Below are 13,121 nucleotides of genomic sequence, written 5' to 3'. Positions count from 1 at the left end.
CGGCGCGGAAGCAATCTGTGCCCTGTGCCCGCAGTCTGCGCCCTGGTCCACGAAGATATAAACAACAAATGCGTTCCGCGTTTCAATAAAGCAGCACAACTGCTCTCCACCTGAGAACGAGGCTTCCCAGAGTGTCGAGCAGAAGGAAGGAAACAGAACCAAACCTGGAGAATTTTCTCTAGGACACGCCAGAGGGCTAAAAGCCCTTTCCGTAATCCGAGGAATTCACTAGGAAGGGGCCGATATCAGAAGCCCACCGGGGGCCTGAACATCAGCTGGCCTGCCCCGCCATCTCCGCCACTAAAAGCCGCTCCAGGGCATCCAATAAGACCCACCAGCACCCCTTCCTTCTTCCCGAGCACCTCACCCCCCCTCCGCCCATTTCCTTAGCAGTCCCGAGACTTTCACTTTGTCCCATTCCTCCCAGGCAGCCCCTCCCTGCCCAGTAGGGGCAGCTCCCGGCTCCCCCGGCCCCCACCTCGGGGCGGGGCTCGGAGCGGGTCGGAAGCCCTGCCTACCCCCCAGCCCTGCCTACCCCCCACGGCAGTCCAGGTCCGGGGGCGCGGGGCGCGGGCAGCCACAGGTCCGCTGGGCTGGCGCCGAGCGCACTCAGGGTCCCGGGCAGCGAGAGGCCGCGCCTGTCACGGGCTCCGGCTCCACAAAGCGCAGGGAGGTGGCAGCGGGGTGGCTCGGTGTGTGACCGCGGCCGCGCAGCGCGGGCCACCGCTGGCACCGGGGGAGGAGGCTGGAGCGGCGCAGAGCCCGGCCGCGGGCGGCTGCAAAAGGCGGCCTGGATTGCCGCGCTGCCCGCTGGTCGCGCACTCCGGCCCCCGCCCGGGGACTCTGCGCCAGGCCTCCCGGTACCGCGCTCGTCTCTAGTTCCTTCCCCCAGAACCACAGGAATAAATCCTGGCAGCAAAGCACAGAAACTTCCTACCGCAGCGGGAGTGCGCAGGGAGCGCCCACGGTGCTGGGGCCGCGCGGGCAGCGGGCACTCGGGGCCCTTCCCCGGACCCTCCGTCTCTAGTCCTCCCTCCCGGCGGGCACCGGCAGCAGTGCTACCGCCGCACTCAGCCTCCCCTGGGCTCCAAAATGGGAGGCTGGCCCCACGACCCTCGACCCTCGCGGTCCCTTCGACCCCCCGCGGTCCCTTCCGCCCCGGGATTGTGGGCGGCTGCTCCCGCGAGGCCCAGGCATTAGCCGGCACCTCGCAAGGCGCCGTTTCACAACTAAATCACCGTGGAAGCTTCCCAGCCAATAAATCACCTGCCCACCGGGGGAGAGTCCCTCCCACTCCCCGTGTTTGAGACCAGCCGGGCCAATTCGGTGAGGAGCCAGACTTGGCCTGCAAGACAGATCTGCAACTACCCACTCCATTCCTCGAGGCTCTGCATTTTCAGATTTCACCCCTTTCTAAGATATGACTCATCACTGTCAATTTTCACTATAATTCTTATAGGTCAAAGGAAAAGTCTGTCCAGGCACAAAAAAAGCAAGCCCTCCTCCACTCTGCAAGAGTGACCTCGGTTACTTAACAAAAGTATCATTCTAATTACAACACGCATCCTGGACTGCGTGCAAGGCTTCTCCATGGGGGACATGGAGAGGAATGAGGCTGCCCTGTCCTCAAGGAGCTCCATGGCAAACAGGTAAACAGATCAATCTCTGGGCCCTTAGAAAAGCATCAGAGGAACAAAGGGCTGTGGGTGGGGCTGGGAGGAGGAAGCAATTTACACTGCTGGTGTCTTGGAGGAAGTGACAAGGAAGAGAGTGAGCCTGCCAGGTGTGCTCAGCAGGGCTTCAAGCAAAGGAGTCAGCCAGGAAGGGCATACAGAACATTCTGGGAACTGCAAGGAGAACAGGGTGTGCAGAAGAGTGCCAGCAGGTAAGACTGGAGTGGCAGGAGCGGATCGGGTTGCAGAGAGCCTTTTAGACCAGGCTGAGGCCTTAAGGTCCATGAAAAGACTGGATAAGGATGGCTCCAGTGGCAGTATGGCTGTAGCCTAGGGGCAGACTGGCTGCAATCCAGAGACCAGCTAAAGAGGCTGGTGAGATAACCCAGGAGTGAGATGAGGGAGGCCTGAACTCAACCTCAGCCATCAGAATGAATGCTTCTTCATCCACTCTAAGTATTCACTGTGCACCTAGCACTGGGAGGAATTTAAAAGTAGCCATGGACCTTTATTACAACAGATTCATTTTTATCAGGTAAGATACATGTGTGGAGTCATTACAGAAACATCTGGGACTTAATTCAGCCAAAGGCACAGACTGTGTAGTCCAGAGTGCCTTCCCCAAGATAGTGAGGCTCGCCCAGATCACGAAGAACTGACAGCATGTGCAGAGGTGGAGGGGGTTCGGAAGGCCCTCCATGAAACAGAGGTGGTTATAGGAGAGGGAGTCTACACAAAGTCGAGGTGGGTGACCCGGCGTGAGCGTGACGGTGGAATTCCAGGACCAGGCCAAAGGACAAACAGCCCCACGAGGAGAGGCCGGCACAGTGGAGGCGGCGACTGAGGAAGGCTGACTCGAGAACAGCAGGCTCATGTGGTGGAGCTGAGCAAACTTGAGTGCAGATTCTGATTCTTCCTCTGGACATCACCCATTCAGCTAATAATTATTAAGTATCTTCTATATGCCAGGACTTTACATATATTAATTTAAAATCCTCGCAACCTAAAAGAAATGAATTATCTTCGCTTTACAGACAAGGAAGCTAAGGCACAGATGGTTAGGTAAACAGAGCAAGGTCACCTAACGCCTCAAAGAAAAAGACAGAATTCAAACCCAGGCTCCGACATCGATGCCCGTCGCTGGCACGCCCCCTGTAAAATGGAGGCAAGAGTCTGACCATTTTCGGCCACGGTAGCATTATCTGTGGCTCTGCCCTTTCCTGCTGGCCCTAACATCAAGTCACCAGGTCCTCAGTATCCTTCCTACGAAAGGTCTTTCAATGTCCTCCTTTCTTGCCTATGACAGTGCTAGTTTCAGGCCAAGCCCTTCTTCCTCTCTCCTACTAGCTGGCCTATTAACCCAGCTCCCTCATTCAGCCATTTACAAGCCTCTGCAAGGAATTTCTCAAAACCACCAAGTTCACCATGTGTCCCATACTGTCCTGCTCCCACCCCTCTCAGGATAGCTTTAACCTATTCAGAGTGGTGGGAACACACCTTAGCCCTGAATTCAGGGCCCTCCAGGATCCTGTCTCTGTCCACCTTTCTAACCAGATGTCCAGTAATGCCAACTGATCCATGCTGCAACTGTCTGAACTCCGGACTCTGGGCTACCTTTTCTACTATCTACACTACAGTCTACTCAAGATACTTCCAGTTTACTTCAAACCCAAGTCCTACTCCCTCCCACTCCAAAAGGAAATTTCCCTGACCATTCCCTCCCATTCACCTGGCATTTATTTATTTGTATAAGGTCTCATGTACTAATAGAGTCTACGGCTCTGAAGACAAGTACTGTACCTTACTCTATTTGGCTCCCAATAGCATTAGGCACTTGGAGCTCCCATGTTTCTGATATATATATATATATATATATATAAACAAACCATGAGATGACAGGTTGGTTGGGCTAGGGTGGTCACCGTGGGAAATAGTTAAAAATCAAAGGGTTCATTTTGAACTGACTTTCTTGGTTCCATGACATGAAACTCTCCTGATTTTCCTCATATCACCTGGCTTAATTCTCTATTCAACCTCTAAATGTTGGAGTCTTCCCACGGCTTTGTTCAAGGCTTCCTGCTGCTCTCAACCTCCCTCCCAATATATCTCCCACTGCACCCTGGGCTCTAAATATCATTCAAGATTCTTATGACTGTTCCCAAGGCTAAATCTATGGTCCAAACCCACTGGGAACACTTGCTTGAATGTCTCAGACATTTCAAACTGCTTCTAGAAATATGCATTTGACATCTGGTGGTGAGCACAGACCACTTCTGTCAATGCGTTTCAATGACTATGCTATCAAGTGCAAAGCACCATTGGCTCCACTTAAAAAAAAAAAAAAAAAAAAGGAAGTAAAAGCTTCATGTGGCCTGCACTGTTACTTCTCTATGGAAAGCCACAAGGCCTCAAAACTGGTAAAACATCTGCTGCTCAGAGACCAGCCTTTACCTTGTGGTTTACCAGAAATGTAGAGGAGCCTTTAAAATCGAAACAAAGCCAACCCACTCAGAGTGGTCAGTGATCAGCATAGGTCAACATGTTAAACATTCCTTTCCCTCTATTAATTCATTTCTCTTCAAATGAAGACCTTAAAGTCTTTAAGACTAATTTAATAATTAACATTATCGATTTAGAAATAGACATGTCTCGGCATACCTTGGAGATATTGCGGGTTTGGTTTCAGACCACTGCAATAAAGCAAGTATTGCAATAAGTGAGTCATGATGTTTTCGCTGGTGGAGGGTCTTGCCTTCTATTTGTTAAAAAAAAGGGGGGGGGGGGTGACATCTGTGAGGTCTGCCTGTACTCTAAGCTTCTGAATGTCAGCTCACAGACATGGTCTGTTTCTTAGTAGTGGAGCTGAAATTCAGCATTTCCAGTGCTGAAATCCCAGGCCTCATGAATTATTTCTACGTCCCTTACCTTTTCTGTGCCTGACAGTGCACAGATATTAGAACGCTAGGAGGCTGAGGGTGGAGGAGAGAGAAGACTGTGCTCACTTAAAAGGCGGTCACATGGGCTGGGTCACTGCTCGCAGCGCTCCACAGACTTGCGGCCGGGCCACTCTCAGGAGCTTGGACTGAGGGGCTGGCGGGTGTTTGTTTCCACTTAACCTGCATGTGTTCCTTGGGAGCAGAAAGCAAGTCCTCTGCTAGTTCTGAATCCTCATAGCCAGATGAGATCCAAATATAAATATAAATTTATTTATGGCAAGGGGATTATTCTTTGCTTTGTTTTATAAACTTAGTTTGTGGCTGTGCTCCAGTTTCACATATGTTGACATTTAACATTGTATAAATTTAAGGTGTACATGTTAATTTGATACACAAATATTGTAATATGATTGCCTTTGTAGTGATAATTAGAACCCCTGTCATGCTACATAATTATGCTCCAGTTTTTAGACAAACTGCTGTAGTTTTCCATTACTGAGTTAAAATTTCATATCATCAGGAGTTACCTATCTGTAATTTCCTAGTAGAGAATATTTAATTCCTGGCTTTAAAAAAAGTGAGTTACCTGAACACAGTATTTACTGTTAACCTGTGTTTTAATAGGCTCTGTCTGGAAAGCTCTATTTCTTATATTTGGTAGAATGCAAAGAACATGAGATTCAAACTCGGAAGTTCTGGGACCTAGTCTGCTCCTCTGTTCCATAAAGGAAATTTTGACATGGCTGTTTATGGACACAGCCAGTTTTGAAATGGGAGATACTTAATAGGAATAAACATAATTGGGTCACAATGCAGTAACATTTCTCTTATGATAAAAATTTTACGTTCCAAAGTCCCTGGTGCTCTTGCCGAGCCTGCCCCACGTCAGAGCCTCCCGAGCCCTGTGCCCATGGCCTACCCAGATGCTGACCCTCTCCACCCTCGGGGTGGCAGGGTGGGCCTAGGCTAGCAGCTTTGCTGGTATGCGTCATGATACGAAACCGGCAGGGAAACACCAGCCTATGCAACAATAGAAACAGCTAACACTGCGTAGTCCTAGGGCACGTCTTAAGGGCTACGTGCACTGACTTACTGAAACATCACAACCTTCAATGAGTCAATCAGGGACTACTACGATCTCCAGTTTACAGAAGGAAAAACTAACCATACCATCAATCCAGGGTCAAGGGTGACATCTGTAAACACCTGGGAGCCTCAGGGATGGGTGAGGCCTAAGAATGGAGTCCAGGACGGTGCAGATCACAGATGGTGCGATGGGCATCTGTTGCCTTTGTTTGCCTTTCAAAGTAAGTGTTCTCAAAAATCTATAAAAGTATGTAAGGGCTATAGTCTCATAACTTATTCTTGCCTCAATTTCTTCATCTTTTAAATTAGCAAAAAAGACCTGCCTTATCCATTTCAAAAAATTATTCTGAACATCAAACTGGATAGCAAAGAGAAGAGTAGTAGGCTGGGGCTAAGTCCCTCACAGAGTAAGGTGCGCTGATCGCCCTCATCTGCACCTGCAACTCCCAACATTCTTTTCCTCAAGGGCTGGATCTGACCTATGTCTGCAGCAGAGAAGAGAGGCAGGACGAGGGGAATGTGCCTCAGAAATGGCTAAAAAATAGCTCTGCATTAACTCCTGGCTGAGAGCTTTCACAATTAACTCCCACTGGTGAATTTTAACTAGTGCATCACAGTCAGAAACGCACACCAGGACTTCGAAAAGTGACTTCACTCCATCCTCTTACATAACTGTTTGGAAAACACTGTCGGTATTAAAATGATTCCCACTGTGAAAATGGCTCCTTCTGCTCTACCCTGTTTTCTGCACAAAATTTTATGTTAATAACTTACTGGTTCTCAGGGGACTGAAGAGCAGGCATATTTGCAAGTAAGCAATCCACAGTGCCCCCTTGCTCCCGGATAGAGAGATAAAAGTGCAAGCCCATAAGCCAGGCAGGGAGTCAGAGGAGTATGCCCACTGCTTTTCTGAAGGTCTGGGACGACAGAATCACAGTGAAGATGTGTCCTGAATGTGGGCTTATGTTAATGAGGGAGCAAGGTGAAAAAAAGAGAACATCGATGCCAAGCAGATGAAATGAAAGCCTTTCCAAACGCTTGTATCACACAGTGTCGTGTCCACCAACGGCTCTTACTGACCAACCATTAGATGAGAACCTATTGCGTTTCATCCATACAGTCTTGTTTGTTATAGATTCCTGTCACCGTATCTAAAACATATTTCTTGCTGGAGGTATACTAATGATGCTGTGCTTTGAAAAGTGTCATTTGGTTTGGGGTTTTAAATATTTAACACATTAATGAAAGGGTGACTGAGGAAAGCACTACTTTTTCAATAAATAGCACCCAGAACCAATTTGTCTGGGAGGAGACATGCCAGCAATCATGGTGGGCATTTCCAAGAGTCTTCGTATATTGCTCTCATTTCTGACTACTTTGTAAGTAACTTTGCATTTACTAGCATTAGTCCAGGTTAACTACATAGTTACATTTGGATTTTCAACTGGACGGAAGGCCGGTGCCCCTAATCCTTGAGTTGTTCAAGGGTCAACTATAGTTAATAGTTTCATTAAACTAGTTAAAGTTTTAAAAAGGGAAACGGGATAACTATTTAAAATAATAAGCACATTTTTATTATGGTTCTCATCTCTCTTCTAGAGCAGACATTTTTCTCTAGCTCAGACTTCACCTACACTTTCTATTCAGAGTATCATCTTTCACAGTCTCAACATGGACAGTCACGTGTCCTAGACTACGGCCTCCTCGAGGCTCTTCAATACGCTCTCCAAGAGTAATTGTTTGTTTTTGCAGAAACCGGTTTGGCTCAGTGGATAGAGCGTCGGCCTGCAGACTGAAAGGTCCCGGGTTCGATTCCGGTCAAGGGCATGTGCCTGGGTTGCGGGCATATCCCCAGTGGGAGATGTGCAGGAGGCAGCTGATCGATGTTTCTCTCTCATCGATGTTTCTAACTATCTCTCTCCCTTCCTCTCTGTAAAAAATCAATAAAATATATTTAAAAAAAAAAAAAGAGTAATTGTTTGGACCAATAGGATAGAAGTGATGCTGGTGGACTTCTGAGGCTGGAGTGTAAGCAATACAGCTTCTGCTTGGCTCTGCCTCTGCAGACACACAGCGCTGAGCCACCATAATACAAAGGCTGGCTCTCCAGAAGCCACCAGCAGTGCTGGGAGACCACACAGGGGTGGAGAGACGCCTAGAAGCTCCCACCGTTCCAGCCCCCAGCTGCTGAGGCTTCCTGGCTTGGGCTCCTGAATGAAGGCGCCTTCAAGATGGCTCCAACCCCACCTACCATCTGACTGCAACCTCATGAAAGCCCCTCAACTCAGAACCACACAGCGGAGCCACTTCTAAATTCTCATCCCACAGAAACAGAGAGATAATAAATGAATATTATTGTTTTAAGTTGAGGTAATTTTTTTATTGATTTTTTTTTAAGGGAGAGAGAGAAACATCAATCAGATTCCTCCGGCATACACACCAACTGGGGAATCAAACCTACAACCTGGGCATGTGCCCTAACCGGAATGGAACCTACCACCCTTTGGTATGCGGGACAGCACTCCAACCGAGCCACACTGGACAGTTGAGGTAATTTTTACTGTTGGGCATAATTTGTTATGCAGTAAGAGGAAACCAATATGAAATTTATTACAAAAACTACTAAAAACTCTACATTGTTAGTCAACTATTAATTAAATGAACCAGTAAATCAGCTTCCTATTAGACTTCTTCAATCTGCATGTCCTTTCACTGTCTATAACCTTACTCTGCTTTAACACATGGCTCTTATTACCATGTAACATGACATGTTTTACATGACACTAAATGCATCAGGAAATGTGTTCACTTCTGCATCCCAGCCCCAAAAGCAGCGCCTGGTCAGCAATCAGTCACTGGCTGGCTGGCTGAAGGAGTGAGTGAGTCTGGAGGGGAGCTAGCTGGGTCTTCCCAAAGCACTGTTTGATTTCCCGCCGGCTGCCCACCGTCTTGACTCAGTGTCTCCTGACATGTGCTCACTGCTCAGTTTCTGACTCTCTGATTACTACTTACAAAACTGTTTAACACCAACTTTCCTGTCCACTCAGACGTACAGATCCCACCAGAGAAACCACACCGTCCCACTCCATGATGCCAGTTTAGCACCCAGAGTGAAGCTGGTAATTAATTTTTTCAACACACCTGTGTACTAAACCCTTTCCAGGTGGTCTGAAATGTCAAATAAAATTACTCCATTTTTCATCCAAAGACCACATGCCTCACAGGAAAATGACCTCATGTCAGATGGTTTACATAGCAACTGAGCCCACTAGCAAAGGCCACGGAGCCATCCCATATATCTCTGTCTATATGATGATTTCATCGAGTCGGCTAAGTCCTTTCACTATGGCAGACCCAACAAAGCACTGCCACTGGGTGAGTATCAGAGCACGCTTCGGTGCATTTCAAGTCAAATGAGAGCTGGCTAGTTAAGCAGCAGCATCAACAGATGTAGGAATACCACCAGCAAAATATCTCTGGCCAATTATGGCTGCCCAGCTACACCCAAATTAAAAATAACCCAATACTAACAACAGAACCCACACAGGTGTTAGAAGCTCCTCCTCCCCCTGTGATATCACTGATATCACGGTGGAGTCTCCCCATAAATGTCCCTGTAAAGTGATCATAAATAAGTCATTGAAAAGTTCACCTTCTTTAACAAGGTAGATCAGATCTCAGCAAAGAAAAAAGAAAAAAGAACAAACTGAAAAAAGAAATGTGGCTCATCTGTAAGTGACAAGCCAATAAAAGAATAGGAATCTTTAGTGAAGAAGCCTTCTGAAAAAATTGTAATTAAGAGTCTAAATTAGTGGCTGCCCAACAGAAACTGAATGTGAGCCAAACATGTACCTTTAATTTGCTAGCAGCCATATGTTTTAAAGATAAAACTTTAATAATACGAGTTTCTAATGTCCATTTTAACTTGATCTAAAATATTATCAATTCAGCATATAATCAATATAAAGTTATTAAAGAATAGTTTGCGTTCTTTTTTTCCTACTATGTCTGTGAAATTCAGCATGTAGTTTACACTTACAACACATCTCAGCTTGGACGGGCACATGTGGCTGGTGGTTACCAAGTCAGGTAGCACAGGTCTAGAATGATCCTTATTTCTGTTTTGTGAAACATTAAAACTTCCAAAGCACTAAAAATTTTCCATTAGGGAGGTAAAATAAATACACTGTTAGAATTATGGACAATGATATCACATAGTTTTAAATGAAATAAAATCACAAAAGCCTGCTATTTTAAATTAAATAAAATCTGTCCCCCAGAAGAACTCAGCCCCCCACAAATGGGAAACTGAGGCCCTGACGGGCACCAGGGGCGCACTTCCACTCCCGCCATGCAAAGGGCTCCTGAACTTTGCTTCTCCTTCACCACAATCTGACAAGGGCCAGGGCTCCTCGTTTACCTTTGTTCACTTTAAAGGATCTCCAAATAGGGAGTGAAAATCAATTACTTGTTTAGGAAATGTCCGGGGACAGAGGGGAAGGGAGTGTATTTCAATTACAGAAGGCAACCTCGCTCCTAAGGCAGATCCCCTTCTAACTGTGGTCATTGTTTTCCTTTTTATTACCATTTGGTCTCATGCTGTCCCCATGCAGAACAACTACCACAAGGGTCTCTCAAGGGAGAGTCCCCACATGGGGTGCTGGTAATGGGCCCCACCATGAGGCTGCTCTGCTGGCTTTTGTTTGGAACAATAGCATTCCCATGATACCTCACTCTTGCTGAAAATATTGGTATTAAGAGAGCATGAACACAGCTGTGTGTAAATTACACACAGAGATTAGATCTGTATATTTATAAGGAACACAAACATACTAATAGCACAGTTACATACACAGTCGGGTACACTGGGCTGCATGGAGAGTACGGTTTGAGTTCCAAAGTATTTCTTTAAAATTTTCTAGAATGAAATGCTTAATCTGCACAGTCAGGCTGAGGTTCTTCTGCCCCTCCTCCCATGCAGAATGCCCCTCCCCTCCAGATTCCTCTTCACTTTCATTTGCAATATGGGAGAAATTATTTGAAACTCTATGAAGGAGAAATCTCACAATAAAGAGCTTTAAAATTAACTTTTATAGTAAAAATAAATCAATATGGGATGATTTTCAGTTAAAAAGTAATAATTATAAATTGAGGGAGGAGGATAAGAGAAGGCAGTGTGGGCAGAAGCAGAAAGTGGGAAGAATCTCAAAGTTCAGAAATAACTTGTTCTGCGATGACAGTGTTCTCTTCTCTACACAAATGCATTATGTACAGAGAGGATGACCTGTTCACACCGCACGGGGAAGGCAGGGTTCTTTGCATTTTTCCGCTAAATTTGAAAAAGAGAAGTGCACTCAGCATTATATATTCACTGCATTAAGTCCAGATACAGACACGTGACCAGGAAACCTGGGCTCTGTTCTCTGCCTGATTCTATCACGGCTTTTGATGACCCAGGCGAGCCCTTAACATCCATTCCCTGGGCTGAGCTTCTCATGGAAAGATGGCATCCCAAGTACCCTCATTTACCAGATAAAGCACTAACTTTTAAATTGTTAAGTGTTCAGGAAGGTAAAAGAAAAATAGTAATAATCCAACTAAGCAGAAATGTATATATATATATACACACACATAATAAGCTCACTATAGGCCTTAATTTTATTCTTTAAAAGCTTTAAAAAACATGCTCCAACTGATACTCTTCATCTTTTATTTTTTCTTGGTGTGGTTTATATAAACTCCTGGTTTAAAATGAAAGAAAAGGTCCATTTCTGAGGCTTGGGTTTGCCGTGCTTACAGTTCCACCAATAAATCATCTCCCAATCTGGGCTTGGAAAAGCACTGGCCACGGTTTGATTGCTCCAGCCCCAGGTTGCCAGGCAACCAACACAAGGGGGAAGTCTGAGAAGCGCTGACAGATAGCCAAGTGGCTGAAACAACAGACTTCTCTCTGTCAAAAATGTGTTTCAGAGAGCCACTTCCCCACCTCTGCTCTCTGCTAAACACTACACGATTGTAAAATCAAAATCAAAAGGCCACTGTAATAAAAACACTTCCTGCTCAATTACGAATTGTTAAAAAGCTGTGGGGAGGCCCAGATCACACAGTGTATGGCAACAGAAATGTGATACTGTAAATGAGATAAAGTCAGCAGCATGCGAGAAACCCGATCTAAATGCAGCTCTGTAGCTTCGGGTCAGGGGACCTGGTGTGTGGAGCAAATCAGCTGCCTAAGAAAGCACCAGCAAGAAAATAATGAATGTTGAAACGTTACAGAAACAAACCAAACAATAACCAGGAAGCCGCAGGTCCCCGTTACTTAATAATAAAACCAAGAACATGCTCAATTGTTGTGGAACACTCTGGAGATAATGAAAGTTTTCTCTCTCTGGGCTGATTTCTTGTGTAGAATAGGGCAAGGAAGATCAAGGACCCGCCGGAACCACGCCCCCTGGCGGATGGGCAGGTGGGTGGGATGCCCTCATGCTTGACAGTCACTGGATGACAGGAGACAGGAATGCCTTCCAGAGGATGCCTGGTAACAACAGCAGTCTGAGGTCTGACAGCTACTGCAACATCTGCAACACCTCCGGTGCCTGCCCCGAGCCAGCAGCCGCCCAGTCCCGCCGTGTCCCTGCTAGGCAGCATCCTTCCACGAAAGCCCTGCCCTGACTGCCACCCAGGACTCCGGAAACTTTGTGGCTATTTGGAAGAGGTCAGCACTCAGAACAGATTCACCTTTTTTGTTTCTGGCAGCCTGGCAAAGCCTAACCTCTTCCTAAAAATGGGTTCTAAATGCCTACAATACAATGTATGGATTAAAAAGGAAACCAGTTGCCCTAACGGGTTTGGCTCAGTGGATAGAGCGTCGGCCTGTGGACTGAAGGGTCCCAGGTTCGATTCCGGTCAAGGGCATGTACCTTGGCTGCGGGCACATCCCCAGGGGGGGCGTGCAGGAGGCAGCCGATTGATGTTCTCTCTCATCGATGCTTCTCTCTATCCCTCTGCCTTCCTCTCTGCAAAAAAAATCAAATTTTTTTTTTTAAAAGGAAACCAGTTATTTGAAAACAAGGTACCAAAACATTAAAAAAGGTGAATATGCAGACCTTATGGACAGTAAGAAACCAAGATCTCTCAGAGGGTTCTGGTTCCTATGGATGTTTTTAGGGGGCAGTGTTGTTTCGTTCTGTTTTATAATAAGAGCTTTGGCATTATGACAAAATGGAGGGCCAGGACAGCAATTTACTCACCACTTAAGTTACCAAAGCAACACACAGCCTGGCTCACTGCCCAAAGCTGACCAACTCGGAAGAGGTGTGCAAGGCTCCCAGGCTGGCCCTCTCCACGCCGCCAGCCCAGATCCCACGGGTCCTGCCTTTTCCTGGTTTTTCAGGGCCCAGATGAGGGCCTGGCAAGAAAAATGCGT

The 13,121-nt window shown here is 46.7% G+C and overlaps 1 protein-coding gene across 1 annotated transcript in view; it reads right to left on the bottom strand.

The window, feature by feature from the left end:
• Positions 1–13,121, bottom strand: part of RERE (arginine-glutamic acid dipeptide repeats) — a 398,085-nt gene that overhangs the window by 56,285 nt on the left and 328,679 nt on the right. The gene's annotated exons all lie outside the window — the stretch shown is intronic.

Source organism: Myotis nattereri, assembly GCF_964212035.1.
Source record: "Myotis nattereri genome assembly, chromosome: 3".
In the NCBI taxonomy this organism is placed as follows: domain Eukaryota; kingdom Metazoa; phylum Chordata; class Mammalia; order Chiroptera; family Vespertilionidae; genus Myotis; species Myotis nattereri.
The sequence above is the reverse complement of the archived record's forward strand: the minus strand, read 5'-3'. Positions and strand labels throughout refer to the sequence as shown.